Below are 20,410 nucleotides of genomic sequence, written 5' to 3'. Positions count from 1 at the left end.
AAAAAATGTATGGCTGCAATTTCCACCCTAACCTATATGGCGTCAAACTACTGAATAAACTTCATCCACTTTGTCGCACACTCTGTTGCATGAGGATATCTCGAACTGACAACTAGGCCGGGACAATGGATTACACTAACAGAAATAGCTTTGAATCACACCTAATCAAATGGCATCTAAATTGCACTCACTTGTGGCAGGCTTCCATAAAGTAAACCTGAAAAAGAAACCAGAACAGTACCTCAACCAGTAACTGTCCTCACCGAAGCACCATAGCTACCTTCTTACACCGAGCTCACATGCTTTCCTATTGCACAGCGGCAGACGTGCGAGCAGTCTGCACCACGGGTGTGCCTTTTAGCCCTTACATATGTCTGACCCCTCGCAGCCCCACCGAGTTCTGACTGCTGAGCACGATGGAAAATATAAAACCTTCAATTGTTCGACTTTTGCTGGTCGTGCGCGGCTAAACTGGCCAGAGAGAAATCTAGCAATGTTTAGATGTGGTATGGCTTTGCTGAAGCCATTGTTGTTCCTCTGTGGGTTTGGTGTTAAATGTACCGAGGGCAACATTGTTTGTTCAGTGCATCCATCCCCGCTCCCTCTTCCCCCTCACCATTGCCACTTTTCATTAGCTTTATGGAAAGAGGTCAGGATAGATTTCCCATTTCTCTGTCCTCTCAAGTGGTACAATGTTAGGAGTGGGGTGTCTTCAATTCAAAATTAGTTGTTTAATTTTGTACCTAAATCAATGTTCTAAAGCTTTAGGAGCCTCTTCAGATATCATGTTTGATTGAAGCCTAGGTGTGAACCCTCTGAATTGTGCTTGACCTCTTGCTGACCTCTTCATGACATCTAGGTTAAAGTAAGTGTCTGGTCATTTTCGAGTTGGTGTTCAATAAATGTCATAGTCCTTGCTCATAGTGTCAGAAATCTGAAACATTTCACCAAGTGCTAAAAATATTTTCCTCTACCATTAATTTCTTCACTTAGAACATTCCTTGTTGATAAGGAATATTTCCACACCCTTGTATTTCCACATTATACATCCAGGTTGTCCTTTCCTGCTCTGATAGTGCACCCTCTCAACTTGCGAGAGTGAGGAGATTGCTATTATGCAGTTTACAATTCCAGCTCCCAACCTGAGAGCTGAAATCTTGCCATTTTGTTACTGACCAGTCCCCTGAGTCAGTTAAGCCAGATAACAGACATTATTCTCTCCTGTCTGTCCTGTAGCAACTAGCAAGAGGAGCTCACTCTTAGTGTCTGTGCAAATCTTAAAGCATTTGCCTAATCACCAACCAGGCATACACTGTCACTCTTAGCAAATGTTCTTCAATAGCATTACAAATGTTCCTCATTGGTAGCTAAAGATTCCAAACACTGATAAGAGTTAAAATATAGTTATAGCTCTCAAATATCCATTGAGAATAACTTTTCAAAGTAGAACATACCGTAGTAGTCTGCGTTTGGCATGAAAACTACCAAGATACCACAATTACTTTCTTACAAGTTATTAGCACGTGCCTTAAATACATCAGGAGTTGAGAGGTTCTTACTCCTGAGCAATAGTTAAGAGTTCAAGTATTATAAATGGAGGTGAGGAACTCCAATTGCTGCCATTAGTATATCCACACCCAAGCTACCCCTCTTTAAAGCCACACAGTCAACTTCAACTCTTCTTTCGGCACACAACTTACAGTACTCGCCTAAAGTTCCTACCTCTGGAGGAATAACAAACGTAAAGCAGTCCTTACCAATTGACCCCACACATTTGTTAGGTTATGCCCCCCGCGTCCCTGCAAAGGCACATATATGATCCTGATCGTTTTTTTCTTTCTTTCACACTAGAAGGTTCAACCAGGATGCAAAAACAAATCGGCTAAATAATAGGAGGCCATGAAGTCCACAGGGGAGGCAGGGAGGGGGGTTTAAAAAGGAGGGTCCACTCAGCAATTCTCACTGCAAACCGCAACGGATGATCCTGGCCAGCCAGCCAATCAGGGGGTCGACTTGCCCCGTTGCCATGACATCCGGCACTTGACCAATATAAAAAACACAACCATTGGACAATTTTAGAAAGAGGTCAGCCAAACTGTCATGTCCCCACAAGAAGTGGGCACATAGATGATCCAACTAACTTAAGTTCACTTACATCTCAGTCTTTGCTTTTCTGGTGGAAGAATATCTGCCTATTAATTTCCATGACCTTTTATTATGCTGTGATTTGCACTGTCACTACATTCTTTTACCCCGGGGGAAATATTTGACTAAAATGTGCTCTACTGGCTCAAAAGCGACACAACTTAAACAGACCCAGCATATTTAGAACCCACCATGCTCAGAAATGTATCCTTTTCCAATCATACACTCACTATCAGCTATGAAACCTGTGGTTAGTACACCTTGTGCATTTTGTAATAGAAGCAGCTTTAATTGCAGTGGCTACATAGTGCTCTCTAGATGGAGCTGTGGCTTCAGCCATTACTTAATGAGATTCAGGAAATGTGTCCTCACCCCAGCAGGAGTGGGAGGAGCAGGACTGTAATGGTATGCTTAGTTTCCAGTCGGCACAGCTCAGGATAGCCCCCCTGTTTGGACACTGCAAAGATTGCTGAAGAAGAAAAAGGGGGAGGAGGAGGGTAGAAGGCCTGGCACTGCATTGCAGATCATCAAATGAGAGGGAGGGAGAGCTGGGATTTCCAGAAGGATGCTGTGTGATTCCCTGTTGTAAGTCTGCAGAATATCAAATATGCCAGGCTAATGGCTCCTATTACTCACTGCAGTTTAGTGTGTTCGGGTATGCATTTGAATTGGTCTTAATATTACAATTAATGTAATTTTATAATGATTTGTAGTAATATTTTATTGAATCATTTCCCCTCAATTATCCAGAGTAATTACCCTGATTTCTAATGGAACCTTGACTGCTTGGTTGCTTGAGAACCATACATTCTGATCATTATACTCTTCACACCTGGTTAAGTATAGTGTGAAGCCTTTATACAGTTCATTCGGGAAAGTATTCAGACCCCTTAACTTTCCACATTTTATGTTACAGCCTTATTCTAAAATGTCTAAATAAATAAAAAACGTATAAGTATTCAGATCCTTTGCTATGAGATTCAAAATTGAGCTCAGGTACATTTTCTTTCCATTAATCATCCTTGGGATGTTTCGTCAACTTGATTGGAGTCCACCTGTGGTAAATTCAATTGATTGGACATGGTTTGGAAAGGTACACACCTGTCTATATAATGTCCCACAGTTGACAGTGCATATCAGAGCAAAAACCAAGCCATGAGGTCGAAGGAATTGTCCGTAGAGTTCCACGACAGGATTGTGTCGAGGCACAGATCTGGGGAAGAGTACCAAAAAATGTATGCAGCATTGAAGGTCCCCAAAAACACAGTGGCCTCCATCATTCTTAAATGGAAGAAGTTTGGAACCACCAATACACTTCCTAGAGCTGGCTGCCTGGCCAAACTGAGTAATCGGGGGAGAAGGGCGTTGGTCAGGGAGGTGACCAAGAACCCGATGATCACTCTGACAGAGCTCCAGAGTTCCTCTGTGGAGATGAGGGAACCTTCCAGAAGGAAAACCATCTCTGCCGCACTCCAATCAGGCCTTTATGGTAGAGTGGCCAGATGGAAGCCACTCCTCAGTAAAAGGCACATGACCGCCCGCTTGGGAGTTTTCCAAAGGGCACCTAAAGGACTCTCAGAAATGAGAAACAAGATGCTCTGGTCTGATGAAACCAAGCTTGAACTCTTTGGCCTGAATGCCAAGCGTCACGTCTGGAGGAAACCTGGCGCCATCCCTATTGTGAAGAATGGTGGTGTTGGTGGCAGCATCATGCTGTGGGGATGTTTTTCAGCAGCAGGAACTGGGAGACTTGTCAAGATGAACAGAGCAAGGTACTGAGAGATCCTCGATGAAACCCTGCTTCAGAGCGCTCAGACTTCAAACTGGGGCGGTGGTTCACCTTCCAACAGGACACCCTACCCTAAGCACACAGCCAATACAATGCTGGAGGGGCTTCGGGACAAGTCTCTAAATGTCCTTGAGGGGCCCAGCCAGAGCTCAGACTTGAACCCGATCAAACGTCTCTGGAGAGACCTGAAAATCGCTGTGCAGCGACACTCCCCATCCAACCAGACAGAGCTTGAGAGGATCTGCAGAGAAGAATGGGAGAAACTCCCCAAATATAGGTGTGCCAAGGTTGTAGAGTCATACCCAAGAACACTCAAGGCTGTAATCCCTGCCAAAGATGCTTCAACCTAGTACTGAGTAAAGGGTCTGAATACTTATGTAAATGTGATATTTCCAAAATGTCTAAACTGTTTTTGCTTTGCCATTATGGGGTATTGTGTGTAGATTGATTCAATGCATTTAAAGAAAAATATAAATTTTTAGCATAAGGCTGTAACGTAACAAAATGTGGGAAAGTCCAGGGGTCTGAATACTTTCTGAATGCACTGTGTGGTGTAGGTTTGTTACTTATGCCCTGCTGTTGTAGTTGAATGTCTGAGATTAATCAAGTATCTGATGTAGAGTGCCCAAATACCCGAGTAACTCTACAGATCTAATCAGATTAGAGAGGCTATCAGAGAAAACAATGACCATGGTTCAAGGGGACTCAAAGCCCCACTTGCACCATACTGAGTGTGCTGTGGGATCTGGCGTTCCTGGTATTCATAGTTGGTTCAGTCCACATTAGCAGATTCACAAACCACAATCTTTGCTGTGTTGCTTTTCAACTAAAGGCTTGCACACATCGCACTGACTGTGGATCTTTCATTCAACTGCAAATGGTTCAGCGCGCTGTCTTAGGGACCACCCGCAGTAGACGTCAGACTGACGATTCTACATACGCACTCCACTCGGTTCGCAAATTACTTTCAGCGGTGCCAAGTACGCTCAGCCAAAAATACGCTATTGGTGTGTCTGAGCCCTAAGACATGTTTGAGTGGGTATTTAGAGTGGTTCTAGCCAATAGTTACATATAGCTGTATACAATATATTATAAATTGAGTGTACAAAACAGGAACACCTAAATATTGAGTTGTACCCCCTTTAGCCCTCAATTCGTCAGGGCATGGACCTACAAGGTGTCAAGTGTTCCACAGGGATGCTGGCACATGTTGAATCCAATGCTCCCCACAGTTGTCAAGTTGGCTGGATGTCCGTTGGGTGGTGGATCATTCTTGATTCACACGGGAAACTGTTGAGTGTGATGATATAGGCCAAATAAGAGCTTTACAAGAGCTCTTTTCAGTAGCAAACCTCCTTGGTGCTCACAGTAACGAATGAGACGTGAAACAAATGATAATCTAGTGTTTACAAGGTCATCTAGGGAAGTTATTGTAAAGGGAAATCCTTTTCCACTTGTGCTTGAATGTTTTTATAAGTCTGACCAAATTCAAAAATGAATCCAAAGTACAAAATAATTTAATATGAACATTATACACTTTTTTTTACAAATACTCATCTTTGTGACAGTATGTGAATAGAATAACATGTACAGTGCCTTTAGAAAGTATTCATACACCTATACTTTTTCCACATTTTGTTAAAGTGGAATTAAAATTGATTTCATTGTCATTTTCTTTGTCAACAATATACACAAAATGCTCTTAAGTATAAGACAAATTCTAACATTTGTGAATAAAGATGAAACCCATATCTTGATTTGATAAGTATTCAACCACTTGAGTCAATACATGTTGAGAGCTTCAAGTTCCTTGGTGTTCACATCACCAACTATCATGGTCCAAACACACCAAGACAGTCGTGAAGAGGACACAACAAGGCATATACTCCCTCAGGAGACTGAAAAGATTTGGCATGGGTCCTCAGATCCTCAAAAAGTTCTACAGTTGAACCATCGAGAGCATACTGACTGGTTGCATCACTGCCTGGTATGGCAACTGCTCGGCCTCCGACCACAAGGCACTACAGAGGGTAGTGCGTACGGCCCAGTACATCACTGGGGCCAAGCTTCCTACTATTCAGGACCTCTCTAGCAGGCGGTGTCAGAGGAAGGCCCTAAAAATTGTCTGTACTGGTACACCCTGAATATAGCTTCACTACTGTTATTTTACTGCTGCTCTTTAATGATTTGTTATAAAAAAATGTACTTAATTTATTTTATACATAACTGCATTGTTGGTTAAGGGCTTGTAATAAGCATTTCACTGTAAGGTCTACACCTGTTGTATTACACATACAATTTGATTTGATGTTAGAATCACAATTTTGGCAGCGATTACAGCAGTGAGTATATATGTCTCTCAGTGCTGTTCACACCTGGATTGTGCAATTTCCCATTTATTATTTTCAAAAATGTTCATGTTCTGTCAAATTGGTTGTTGATTATTGCTAGACAACCATGTTCAGGTCTTGCCATAGATTTTTCAAGCAGATTTAAGTCAACTGTAAATTGGCCACTCAGGAACATTCACTGTCTTCTTGGTAAGCAACTCCACTGTATATTTGGCCTTGTGGATTAGGTTATTGTCCTGCTGAAAGGTAAATTCATCTCCCCGTGTCTGCTGGAAAGCAGACTGAACCAGGTTTTCTTCTAGGATTTTGCCTGTGCTTAGCTCCTTCCTCTTATTTCTTGTTCGGAAAAATTCCCCAGTCCTTAACGATAAGATGCATACCCATAACACGATGCAGCCACCACTATGTTTGAAAATATGTGCTACTCAGTAACACTTTGTATTCAGGACAATTTGCCACATTTTTTGCAGTATTACTTTTGCAATATTTACTTAACTGCATGTTTTGGAATGTTTTTCTTCTGTGCAGGCTTTTCTCTTCACTCTGTAGTTATTCCCCGGTAATAACCTAATTAACAATGTTGTTGATCCATCCTCCATTGTTTTCTCCTATCACAGCCATTAAACTCTAACTGTTTTCAAGTCACCATTGGCGTCATGGTGAAATCCCTGAGTGGTTTCCTTCCTCTCCGGCAACTGAGTTAGGAAGGACGCCTGTATCTTTGTAGCGACTGGGTGTATTGATACAACATACAAAATGTAATTAATAACTTGACCATGCTCAAAGGGATATTCATTGTCTGTTTTGTGTGTGTATTTTTTTACCCATCTACCAATAGGTCCCCTTTGCGAGGCATTGCAAAACCTCCTTCTTTGTGGTTGAAATTCACAGCTTCAACTGAGGGATCTTACATATAATTGTATGTGTGGGGTACAGAGGTAGTCCTTCTAAAATCATATTTAAAAACTATTATTGAACACAGTGACTTAAGCACATTTTTACTCCTGAACTTGTTTAGGCTTGCCATAACAAAGGGGTTGAATACTTATTGACTCAAGACATTTAAGCTTTTCATTTTTGTAAACATGTCTAAAAACATAATTCCATAATTTGTGTGACACAAAAAATCTAAATATAATACATTTTAAATTCATGCTGTAACACAACAAAATATGTAAAAAGGCAAGGGGTGTGAACTTTCCTTACTATTCATTATTAGTATTCCTCCAAATCTGACATTTTAGAACAGTGCATACATTGTTATTACAGTTTTAAGGTCAAGTACAAACATTGTGTTGCAATCATGTGCACAACGAACAAGGCTGCAGGAAAGACAACGAAGATTCAAAACCAGGGTTAAATGAGTTGAATCCAATTTGTTTTCTAATTTTAATTATTGGTGTTATTCCATGAATATCAAATGTGGAGAAAGGGAGTGTCAAGGGCATTGGGAGATACTGATTCATTTTCAAAGTCTTTTTATATATGCTCAAGGAAAATACAAATTCAGGTGCAGTTCTCGTGCATCATGTTTCTTTAAATGGCAAAAGTGCAACTGAGTATTTCCTGATTTATATTCCTTATATTATATGCAAAATTATTAGCACACTTGAAAAAGATAAGCAAAAAAGACTGTATACAGTGCATTCGGAAACGATTCAGACTCCTTGACTTTTTCCACATTTTGTTATGTTACAGCCTTCCTTATTATACAATGGATTAAATACCCCATAATTACAAAGCGAAAAGTTATTTTTTGAAATCTTGGAAAATATCTTGTGTAAATAAGGTATGTTTTTTTTAGTTAAGTATTCAGACCTTTTGCTATTAGACTCAATTGAGCTCAGGTGCATCCTGTTTCCGTTGATCATCCTTGATGTTTCTACAACTTGATTGGTGTCCACCTGTGGTAAATTCAATTGATTGGACATGATTTGAAAAGGCACACTTCTGTTTATATATAAAGGTCCCACAGTTGACAGTGCATGTCAGAGCAAAAATCAAGCCATGAGAAATTTACTGTAGTGCTCAGGGACAGGATTGTGTCGAGGCACAGATCTGGGGAAGGGTACAAAAACATTTCTGCAGCACTGGAGCTGCAGAAATGAACACGGTGGCCTCCATCATTCTTAAATGGAAGAAGTTTAGAAACCCCAAGACCCTTCCTAGAGCTGGCCGCCCGGCCAAACGGAGCAATTGGGGGAGAAGGTCGTTGGTCAGGGAGGTGACCAAGAACCCAATGGTCACTCTGACGGAGCTCCAGAGTTCCTCTGTAGAGATGGAACTCTGGAGCATTCCACCAATCAGGACTTTTATGGTAGTGGCCAGATGGAAGCCACTCCTCCAGTAAAAGTAAAACTCTCAGACCAAGAGAAACAAGATTCTCTGGTCTGATTAAACCAAGCTTGAACTCTTTGGCCGAATGCCCAAGTGTCACGTCTGGAGGAAATCTGGCACCATCCCTATGGTGAAGCATGGCGGTGGCATCATGTTGTGGGGATGTTTTTCAGCGGCAGGGACTGGGAGTCTCGTCAGGATCGAGGCAAAGATGGATGGAGCAAAGTACAGAGATCCTTAATGAAAACCTGCTCCAGAGCACTCAGGACCTCAGACTGGGGCGAAGGTTCACCTTTCAACAGGACAACGACCTTACGCACACAGCCAAGACAATGCAGGAATGGCTTTGTGACAAGTCTCTGAATGCCCAGCCTGAGCCCGGACTTAAACCCAATCTATCATCTCGGGAGAGACCTGAAAATAGCTGTGCAGCGGTGCTCCCCATCCAACCTGACAGAGCTTGAGAGAATCTGCAGAGAAAAATGGGAAAAACTCCCTAAATAAAGGTGTGCCAAGCTTGTAGCATTATACCCAAGAAGACTCAAGGCTGTAATCGCTGCAAAAGGTGCTTCAACAAAGTACTGCGTAAAGGGTCTGAATACTTATGTAAATGTAAAATTTCCATTGTTGTTTATACATTTGCAAACATTTCTAAAAACCTGTTTCTGCTTTGTCATTATAGGGTATTGTGTGTAGATTGATGAGTGGGGAAAACAATTTAATCCATTTTAAAATAAGGTTGTAATAATGTAATGAAATGTGGAAAACGTCAAAGGGTCTGAATACTTTCCGAACGCACTGTATGTACAAATGTATGCTCAAATGTCTACATTATTCTATACTAATACAATTGCTCAGAGAAAAAAATATCTCAAAATGTTTAATGGCACCGCTAAAGATTCTTATGAAAACGATCTGCATTAACATTCTACTTTTTAAAATTAATCTCACCTTAAATAACTGTATTGTGGTCTTCCATGGCTCCCTGTTTTACTGGCGTAAAGAAATTCGGTAACACACATGTAAATTTATCTACCATCACCATGAGAAAGGGCAAAGAACTCACAATGAAAAGAGATGGTTGATGACCTTCATAAATCAGGCAACGGGTACAAAAAAATGACCATTTACCACTATTATGCCGACATTTAGGAGGTTTAAAACTTCTGGAACTGTGGTAAACCTGCCTGATATTGGACGTATGTGTATCTTGTCCCCACACACAGTAAGGAAGATGGTTTGGGATGTAAAGAAACATCTAAAAAGAGACAAATTTGGAGAATTACAGAACATCTTCAGGTCACCAAGTAAGACTTTAAATCTATAATTTAGACACCATGCCAATAGGCTTTTTGGAAGGGTTGCCAGAAAAACATAATTGAGAGCAACCCAGAAGGGAACCGCTTGGGAGTTTGCATTGGCACTTGGATTGGAACCTGAGCATGGTCAGATGACATAAGTAGAGCTCTTTGGCCATGCACACGAGTGGGGTGGGTTTGGCATCAAAAGAAGAAAACATATGCAGAAAATAACCTCATACCTACTTTATGGTGGTGGATCTTTTGATCTTATGAGCTATTTTGCTTCTACTGGTCCTGGGGCCCTTGTTAATGTCAACGGCATCATGAACTTTACCAAGTACTAGGGTATTTTATCCCAAAAACCAGGTTGCCAAGAGGATGGAACTTGGCCGCAAGTTGCTCTTCCAACAAGACAACAACCCCAAGTGCATATCAAAATACACAAAGGAAATGGTTAAGTGACCACAAAATCAATATTTTGCAATGGCCATCTGTCTATGGACTTGAACCCCAATAAAAACCTGTAGTTTGAATTGAAGCCGGCAGTCCATAAGCGCAGACAAACGATATCAAGGATCTGGAAAGATTCCGTATGGAGGAATGGTCTACGATCCCTCCCAATATGTTCTCCAATCTCATAAAAAAAAATCAGAAAATGTTCCGTGCCATTATCCTCGCAAGGGGGAGGGTGTGCCAGAGTATTAAAAACAGGGGTGCCAATCATTTTGACCCCTATCTTTTTTTTAGAGAAAACAATTATTACTTGTCAAACAAAATCTCTTTCTCTGAGCAATTGTATTAGTATAACATATATAATTTCCCCAAATTTTGTTTGGCATACAATATATCTCAGTATGTATTATTTATATTTCCTCATATTTATCAAGGGTACCAATAATTCTGGACCTGTCTGGGCAAGTATCTCATTTTACTCCTTTAACATTGCAACACAAATGCTAGAGACACAATATAAATGGCAACACTTTGCATATTATCAAATCAAATCAAATTTATTTATATAGCCCTTCGTACATCAGCTGATATCTCAAAGTGCTGTACAGAAACCCAGCCTAAAACCCCAAACAGCAAACAATGCAGGTGTAAAACAGTGTCAACAGTGATGACCAAAAATGCACAAAGGTTTCATAGTCGAGATTGACTTCTTCCCATGACAATTCAAGATGGACGTTGGTTGAAAAGGTGCCATGGTTTCCACCATACATTGAAATACAAAGAGAGAGCAATGGCGTAAATAACAAGCCACATTGCTTTCAAGGTATTTTTCTGTAAATTTGCATTACTAAACAGGTTTACAGTTGTGCCAATGCGTGCTTTGAGCTAGCATAGCAACATTTGTTTGGTTGTTGACTGGACAAAACCAAATAACATAACGTTTGGATGGGGTGAAAACGGCTATTTTAGAAATGGCTCAAACATGTATTTTTGGTGTAACTTAAATTTTGCAACATACCGTATTATAATGACCAAACATGTTATTGTGCGAGGACATTTAACACACACAAAAATTCTAAATATCCAGCTTTCCCACTGAAATTATACCACACATGGTACACTTTCATATTGTGCAACTATGCTCATGTACTGTACATGTACCTGCTGCCATTGGGAAGTGATGGATATCCAACATAACAATCTATCATTATTTACAAGATTGTACTTTATCCCAGTAATGCATTAACCTTTGACACACTATAACGAAAGCAAATCCATTCATGGACAATGCCATTTTAGATATGTGCATCTTCGCTGTTGCTCCACAGTGTTCATGTTATCAGGACCACATCACCCCCTGCAAAGTGAAGTGCTTTGAGACCTGGTGAAAAACTATATAAATGCAATAAAATATTATTGCTAATTTCAATTGAGTGCACAGATTTTATGAAAACCTCCTTAAGGTTTTAGTTTTACCATGAGAAATGTGTGACCAAGTTCAAACTAAAACGAGTCCAATTGAAAAGAAATTTGACAACAAATGCGTTATTTATGCTGTTTACAGTTTAAACCCCTACAAAAGTAGATCCATGGAATATCACACAGTATGTGCCTCAAGGTGCAGAGATAATCCAGATGTGCATCTTTTTATCCAGATTACCCCTATATCTAATAATAATAATAAAAGGGTAAAATAATCCCTCATTACTCATCTGTACTAATTTGGACACATCTTATTGCCCAAGTCTTCACAAAACCTCTCAGATTTTTGCGACACCTCAGCCAGCTCCTGGATGAACTCTAGGATGTATTCACTTCATGTCCCATAGACCAATGTTTCACAACTCCAGTTTGAGTACCGCCAACAGCACACATTTCTGGTGTAGCACCAGACAAACTCACCTGATTCAACTCATTGAGGGCTTGATAATTAACAAGTTGAATCAGGTGTGCTTGTCCGGGGCTACATCACATAATATGTACTGTTGGGGTATTCAGGGACTACAGTTGGGAAACACTGCATAGACTGCCAAAACATGCAGTGTCAAGATTGTGAGAAGCTGTCGTCCTTATCGGAATCGGGGGATACCGGTCGTGACATCTCAAAGAAACTGGATGAGCGAGAGGCCTTTCTCGAACTAGAGGCCTTTTTCGATTTTAGCAGTTGAAGCATCTCGGCCAGCTGTGCCTCCACCACCGCCATGCGGCCATTAAGAGACCCAATGTCTCCCCTAAGTTCCTGCTTCAGCTCCAGGAAAGAGGCGTGCATGGTCTGTATGGGTATAGGACAGACAACCAGCTTCCCTTCTGACTGCACAGGGCTCCGGTCCCGCGGAGTGCGGGCGTCACCCACGTTATCTAAGCGCAGGTCGCTCTTGGTAATACCGCTGTCACAAGAGTCCGTCTTCTTGAGAGACATCTCGTTATGGGACTTAGTCCTGTCCGGCAAGGTCTCCATGGACTCGGCCTTAGAAACGCTGCTCCATGACTCTGCTTTCACAACGGATTCCTTGAAACGACCCCAGCCCTTTTTGGTCTTTGGCGCAGGCTCTGCGGACTTGCAGCCTACGAGGTTGCCATTTTGGATGGCAGGGGCATGAAGCATGACTCGGCTAGAGGGCCTGGAGGATAAAGATGACAATGTGGATGAAGCTGTGGGAGTGGCAGGGCTCTCGGTCACCATGATGATGCTGGTGGAGGCGAGGACCTCGTGGATCTTGGTTTGCTCCAGGTGGATGGTGCCCTTCTCCACGTCTGGTGGCTCCCCCTGACTAGCTCGCTCTGCTGCAAGTCGCGCCTCCCTCTGCTGCCGGAAGCGCTGGAAGAGGCGACGGACGGGGTGGTCCGGAGGAAGGTTCAGAGGGGCCTCATTATTCCTCTTGAGCATCTCCTCTTCCTCACGTTTCACATCACTGATCTTCCGGAACACTATCTGTAACAAGAAATCAGAACATCAGGTTGGGATCAAGCCCACCTTAAATTCTTTGGGTCCAAAGTGACATTTGCTGCATTACATCTACTCAATGCAATACCCTTTAAGTATTTTTACTTTAAGTATTTCTTTGCACACTTATGACTTAAACCAGGCTGCCCAACCCTCTTTCTGGAGATCTACCGTCCTGTGGGTTTTCAGTCCAACCCTAATTTAACACACCTGACTCTACTAATTAGCTGCTCAACAAGACCTTAACTAGCTGAATCAGATACGCTAAATTAGGGTTGGACTGAAAACCTACAAGACAGTAGATCTCCAAGAAGAGGGTTGGACAGCCCTGACTTAAACGTTTCTAAACTGAAGGAAAATAGCATAATGTCCCTCAGCCTCCAAACATACACTGCATGACCAAAAGTATGCTCGTTGAACATCTCATTCCAAAATCATGGGCATTAATATAGAGTTGGTCCCCCCTTTGCTGCTATAACAGCCACCAACCACTCTTTTGGGAAGGCTTTCCACTAGTTGTTGGAACATTGCTGCGGGGACTTTCTTCAATTCAGCCACACAAGCATTAGTGAGGTCGGGCACTGATGTTGGGCGATTAGGACTGGCTCGCAGTCGGCGTTCCAAAGTTTGATGGGGTCTGTGCAGGCCAGTCAAGTTCTTTCACATCGATCTCAACAAACCATTTCTGTATGGACCTCGCTTTGTGCACAGGGGCATTGTCATGCTGAAACAGGAAGGAGCCTTCCCCAAACTTTTGCCACAAAGTTGAAAGATGAATGTGAATTGATTGCCCCTCATCTATCTTCAGAGTTCGTTCTGTTAGGTGACCTAAACTGGGATATGCTTAACACCCCAGCAGTCCTACAATCTAAGCTAGATGCCCTCAATCTCACGCAAATTATCAAGGAACCCACCAGGTACAACCCAAAATCCGTAAACATGGTCACCCTCATAGATATCATCCTCACCAACTTGCCCTCCAAATACACCTCTGCTGTTTTCAATCAGGATCTCAGCGATTACTGCCTCATTGCCTGCATCTGCTATGGATCCGTTGTCAAACGACCACACCTCATCAATGTCAAACACTCCCTAAAACACTTCTGCGAGCATGCCTTTCTAATCGACCTGGCCCGGGTATCCTGGAAGGATATTGACCTCATCCCGTTAGTCGAGGATGCCTAGTCGTTCTTTAAAAGTAATTATCTCACCATCTTAAATACGCATGCCCCTTTCAAAAAATGTAGAACTAAGAACCGATATAGCCCTTGGTTCACTCGAGACCTGACTGCCCTCGACCAGCACAAAAACATCCTGTGGCGGACTGCAATAGCATCGAATAGTCCCCGCAATATGCAACTGTTCAGGGAAGTTAGGAACCAATACATGCAGTCAATCAAAAAAGCAAAGGCTAGCTTTTTCAAACAGAAGTTTGCATCCTGTAGCTCTAACTCCAAAACATTTTGGGACACTGTAAAGTCCAAAGAGAACAAGATCACCTCCTCACAGCTGCCCACTGCACTGAGGCTAGGTAACACTGTCACCACTGATAAATCCACGATAATCGAGAATTTCAAAAAGCATTTCTCTACGATTGGCCATGCTTTCCTCCTGGCTACCTCAACCCCGGCCAACAGCTCCGCACCCCCCCCGCAGCTACTTGCTTCACCCAAATCCAGATAGCAGATGTTCTGAAAGAGCTGCAAAACCTGTACCCGTACAAATCAGCTGGACCCTCACTTTCTAAAATTATCCGCCGCCATTGTTGCAACCCCTATTTACCAGTCTGTTCAACCTCTCTTTCGTATTGTCTGAGATCCCAAAAGATTGGAAAGCTGCCGCGGTCATCCCCCTCTTCAAAGGGGGTGACACTCTAGACCCAAACTGTTATAGACCTATATCCATCCTGCCCTGCCTTTCTAAAGTCTGCGAAAGCTAAGTTAACAAACAGATCACTGACCATTTAGAATCCCACCGTACCTTCTCCACTGTGCAATCCGATTTCGGAGCTGGTCACGGGTGCACCTCAGCCACGCTCAAGGTACTAAACGATATCATAACCACCATCGATAAAATATTGTACTGTGCAGCCGTCTTCATTGACCTGGCCAAGGCTTCGACTCTGTCAATTACTGCATTCTTATCGGCAGACTCAACAGCCTTGGTTTCTCAAATGACTGCCTCGCCTGGTTCACCAACTACTTCTCAGACAGAGTTCAGTGTGTCAAATCTGGCAGTCTCCATGGGGCTACCAGAAGGTGCAATTCTCGGGCCGACTCTTTTCTCCGTATATATCAAAGATGTCGCTCTTGCTGCGGGTGATTCCCTGATCCACCTCTAGGCAGACACCATTCTGTATACATCTGGCCCTTCTTTGGACACTGTGCTAACAAACCTTCAAATGCGCTTCAATGCCATACAATGCTCCTTCCGTGGCCTCCAACTGCTCTTAAATACTAGTAAAACTAAATGCATGCTTTTCAACCGTTCGCTGCCTGCACCTGCCCAACTAGCATCACTACTCTGGACGGTTTTGACTTATAATATGTGGACAACTACAAATACCTAGGTGTCTGGCTAGACTGTAAACTCTCCTTCCAGACTCATATTAAACATCTCCAATCCAAAATAAAATCTAGAATCGGCTTTCTATTCCGCAACAGCCTCGTTCACTCACGCCGCCAACTTCTGTAGCTCAGTTGGTAGAGCATGGCGCTTGTAACGCCAGGGTAGTGGGTTCGATCCCCGGGACCACCCATACGTAGAATGTATGCACACATGACTGTAAGTCGCTTTGGATAAAAGCGTCTGCTAAATGGCATATATATATATATATCCTAGTAAAACTGACTATCCTAACAGTCCTCGACTTCGCCGATGACATTTACAAAATAGCCTCCAACACTCAGGAAACTGGATGCAGTCTATCACAGTGCCATCCGTTTTGTCACCAAAGTCCCATATACCACCCACCACTGCGACCTGTATGCTCTAGTCGGCTGGCCCTCGCTACATATTCGTCACCAGACCCACTGGCTCCAGGTTATCTATAAGTCTTTGCTAGATAAAGCTCCACCTTATCTCAGCTCACTGGTCACGATAACAACACCCAACCGTGGCACGCGCTCCAGAAGGTATATCTCACTGGTCATCCCCAAAGCCAACACCTCCTTTGGCCGCCTTCCCTTCCAGTTCTCTGCTGCCAATGACTGGAACAAAGTGCAAAAAAAATCACTGAAGCTGGAGACTTATATTTCCCTCACTAACTTTAAACATTAGCTATCCGAGCAGCTAACCGATCGCTGCGGCTGTACATGGCCCATCTGTAAATAGCCCATCCATATTTACTTTTCTGCTCTTTTGCACACCAGTATTTCTACTTTCACATTGTAATGTGCACATCTATCACCCCAGTGTTCATTTAGCTAAATTGTAATTCCTTGCTACTATGGCCTATTTATTGCCTTACCACCTCACGCCATTGGCACACACTGTATATAGACTATTTTTTTCCCTATTGTGTTATTGACTGTACACTTGTTTATTCCATGTGTAACTCTGTGTTGTTGTTTGTGTCGCACTGCTTTGCTTTATCTTGGTCAGGTCGCAGTTGTAAATGAGAACTTGTTCTCAACTAGCCTACCTGGTTTGATAAAGGTGAAATAATAAATAAAAGCACAGAATCATCTAGAATGTAATTGCATGCTGTAGCGTTAAGATTTCCCTTTTTACTGGAACCTAAAGGGCCTACCCCGAACCACGAAAAACTGACCTATATAGTGTTATTCGACATGGAGGGTTAGATGGTGTTGATGTCCTAAGAAAGAGGTACAGTAATTATTTCATGAAGCAAAAGTGATGGAACAATAAAGTGTTGGCATTTGGGAATAGTTAATGCCTCATAGGGGAAGTTGGCACTGACTAACCAGGTTTGACTGTAATTCAAAGAGGGAGTTTGGAAGTGTTAATGTTTCATTAGATAAAATGTAGGTAATATTGTGCAACATCATTACTATAAATATGTAGAACTGGCACGTTAGCGTCGAGGACACAACCGCTCACTGTCCTAAAAATATCAGTGCGGGTTTTGTTTGTCTCATTTATTTATATATTTATTACATTTTGAATTGCCAGCTGGAAGCTCACTGGAAAAAGAAGTCTGCATTGTGTTTATGTACCACAGTGGTCTTTATTTAGCTGCACTCAGCACAAACACAAAGCAGTAGCGGCAAAAAGTAAAGCAGCTTCCCCCTCACCATAGTTAAATATCAAGGCAGTGGAAATGCAAAGTGTGGCCCCTTTTTTGAATAAAAATGAATGAATATATTGAACCACATTGAAATCATGGCAGGTGACACATAAACCAATACAAACACATAAATAAGTAATGTTGGGGATAGGAAACGTAATCTAAAGGACAAATCTTATATCGGTCTGCTAATACAAGACTGTCGTGGAAATTTCCTCTATTTACCTAATCATGGGAGCAAACCACACACACGTCAGAGTTAGTTATAAAAGTCCATCTTTAATTATATGAGCTCTTATCACAATCCTGTGACTCTCAGATAAATTCAGTGTCACCCCAGTGAATTCCCGAAAGCCACCTTACAATGCAACTGAGTTCCTTTTAATAGCAAAGACACACATAGTCAGACAGCATAGACATAATTCATCGTTCAGCTTTGTCTCCTTTCCCAAACCCCAGAACCATAAACTAAATCCTCCATATCAACAGGCATATATCAAATTGTCATTTAGATACAACCCACTCAAAATACAAACTCCTGGACAAACTCACGGAGAGGGGGTGAGGCTATAGGTTAAGATAGAAACAACATAAGAGGGAGTCTAGAATGATTCCAGACACTGCAACCCTTTTTTCCCCACTAGAAAAGGTAGGGAGTAAAAGATAAGTTTACACATGATGACACTTTGACCTCTCCCCTCTCTGTGGCCCATGCAACTTAGTCCTGACATAGAACAGATAACTGCCAATGGCCACCACTATAGTACAACAAAATACATTCTTATGAGAAGTAACTTACACACATTTGATGAATATTAAAACATCTTACAAATGTTACCAACAAATTCTGATCCTTCCATGACAACTATTAAAGGCCAAGTGCACTAGTTTTGTAAAAAAATATATATATAATAATAAAGATGTTAAGGGGGTGCTGCAGCGCCATCAGCATCCCTACTTCCTGCGGCTATGAGCACAGGTATGGTTTTGGGAGCATTTATTTCAAACCTTGAAATTCTATTAGTCTAACCAAGTCACTGAAATTAATTAGTTATCTCGTCGCATCAGATATTTTAGAGTGAAGTAGGTGAGGTTAACATTGACCCAATGCCTATCTAAATGCTTTAAGCAATGCTTTTTTCAAACTTGACAGATTAAGGCAAAGCACTGGTCAGAATCAAAACCCAACAACTTTCCGTCTCAAAGCCTGCAAATGCATCTTCAGCTGTCCATTCAAACAGCGACTGTCTATGACTAATAGACATTCAGACTCTTCTCCAAAGGCTGCTCCAAAAGGCAGAGACAATTACATTTGTGTATTCATAAGCACAATCTCCTGAGCAGCCAATCAGATCTTTTGTATTTTCGGGCTGACCAGACATCTGAGAACTGCTTGACCTGAGGAAGGATTCAGTGTGGCTAAAAAGAAGTGCTGAGTGATTAACCAGCGTCGGTTCAATTATTTCAATTCCATTTTATTTTTTATTTTTTTCTGTGAGCTCAATGTGCATATTGCACACTTTCTCTAGAGATACATTTTTCTAGCTTGAACTGTGCGATGGCAGTAGGGGGTTATAGTTTCCAACAGGCCAATATTTGAAAATATTAATTGGCAAATATTGTACAATCCAGATGTGCAAAGCTCTGCCAAAGGTGATTCTAACATATTGACCCAGGGGTGTGAATACTTATGGAAATTAGATTTATGTATTTCATTTTCAATAAATCTGCTAAACATCTTTTCACTTTGTCATTATGGGTTATTGTGTGTAGAGAGGGTAAGAAATCAATATAATAAATGTTGAATTAAGGCTGTAACACAACATTTGGAAAAGGTCAAGGGGTATGAATAGTTTCTGAAGGCACTGTATCTACCTCTCCTGTATCCCTACACATGTATTGGAACTGACCCAGTATATAGCTAGCTTACATCTCATGTTCTTATTTTTATTTGGTGTATATTAATGTTATTTTAGTACTACATTGATATTGATTACTTAACTTTTTTATTTTAAGTAACTTTTATCTTCACGACGATCTTCATCCATAACCCCTCGGTCATACGGTAATTATGCCACAGCACTACAGCTGAAGTGTTACAGCATCTTCAGTAAATCACAGTGCTACAGTTACTCATGGCCACAAGTCGCCGCCTCATTGCCCATAACTGTCTCCATATTTATCTGTCTCTAGGAATGTGGCAGATTCATTCGGTTAATATTCATTTGTTCATGACCATGACACTATTCGAGATGCAGTATGGCTAACAATCAAATGTGTCCATCAATCTGTGTCTCGTGTTAGTAATACGACCTTTCTCAGATCACGATTAAAATGTGGTCATGCAGACTGCAGAGGCTTTCCCAGAATCATTCTGGCATTAACCAAGTAATCAATATGTGGTCCTTCTGTAGCTCAGTTGGGAGAGCATGGCGCTTGTAACGCCAGGGTAGTGGGTTCGATCCCCGGGACCACCCATACGTAGAATGTATGCACACATGACTAAGTCGTTTTGGATAAAAGCGTCTGCTAAATGGCATATATTATTATTATTATATAATATCTTTATTAACCTAGTCGTGGGGTTTTCATTTAGTCATTTCATCTGGTCAAATTGAATCGTGACAATGGATTCATATGTGGGTCAGGGGAATTTTAAAAGTTATTGGTAGTCGTATAATAAAACATAGATGAAGAACAAGAGAGTCGTTAGTACATAATGCTTTAGAGTGGATTATTGTAGCTAGTTGTTTAATGTTATAGGAAACAGCTGGTCATGAAATCATGTAGATCACTGTGTTATTAGGAAATACAGCACAAATACTGTAGTCCATCACATTA

The 20,410-nt window shown here is 41.7% G+C and overlaps 1 long non-coding RNA gene and 1 pseudogene across 2 annotated transcripts in view; both read right to left on the bottom strand.

Annotated features, from left to right (window-relative positions):
* The window catches only part of LOC124002964, a 9,310-nt gene extending 7,401 nt beyond the window's left edge, over positions 1 to 1,909 (bottom strand). Inside the window, exon 1 of one of the 2 annotated variants that reach the window (XR_006833174.1) lies at positions 1,758 to 1,909. This is a non-coding gene — a long non-coding RNA (uncharacterized LOC124002964). Of the gene's footprint in view, positions 1 to 191; positions 377 to 1,757 lie in introns of those variants that run through there. The other variant, XR_006833175.1, reaches the window with a different exon arrangement.
* A 9,003-nt stretch (positions 1,910 to 10,912) lies between these two features.
* Positions 10,913 to 20,410, bottom strand: part of LOC124003322 — a 62,257-nt pseudogene continuing 52,759 nt past the window's right edge.

Source organism: Oncorhynchus gorbuscha, linkage group LG18 (assembly GCF_021184085.1).
Source record: "Oncorhynchus gorbuscha isolate QuinsamMale2020 ecotype Even-year linkage group LG18, OgorEven_v1.0, whole genome shotgun sequence".
NCBI lineage: Eukaryota > Metazoa > Chordata > Actinopteri > Salmoniformes > Salmonidae > Oncorhynchus > Oncorhynchus gorbuscha.
The sequence above is the reverse complement of the archived record's forward strand: the minus strand, read 5'-3'. Positions and strand labels throughout refer to the sequence as shown.